The 354-nt window shown below is 50.8% G+C and overlaps 1 protein-coding gene across 1 annotated transcript in view; it reads left to right on the plus strand.

The window, feature by feature from the left end:
* Positions 1-354, plus strand: part of LOC107115751 (SEC14-like protein 5) — a gene marked incomplete at its 3' end in the record, with an annotated part of 29584 nt that overhangs the window by 24442 nt on the left and 4788 nt on the right. The gene's annotated exons all lie outside the window — the stretch shown is intronic.

A 354-nucleotide genomic window follows, 5' to 3' on the forward strand; every position in this document is an offset into this window, starting at 1 on the left:
CTCTTCCCAACATGCCCACCAAGTTTCAAGGCGATTGGACAAGGGGGTACAATTTTATGGCCCCCCAAACAGGTTGCCCCCAGATCAGCCTTCTGCAGTTTATTCCCGGTTTGCCGCCGAAATTCGGCGGCAATTCGGCAACATTGTATCATATGGCCCTTGGAGTTGGAGGCTCCAAACTTGGAGGGTGGTTACTAGAACCTCTCCCCTACATACCCACCAAGTTTCATGAAGATTGGACCAGGGGGTCCAATTATATGGGCCCCCAAACAGGTTGCCCCCATCCCATTGTTCTCTATGGTGGGAAAAAAATTACTTTTTTCCCCACCATAGAGAACAATGGAGGGATGGGGG

Source organism: Gekko japonicus, unplaced genomic scaffold (assembly GCF_001447785.1).
Source record: "Gekko japonicus isolate JY-2015 unplaced genomic scaffold, Gekko_japonicus_V1.1 scaffold4458, whole genome shotgun sequence".
Lineage (NCBI taxonomy): Eukaryota > Metazoa > Chordata > Lepidosauria > Squamata > Gekkonidae > Gekko > Gekko japonicus.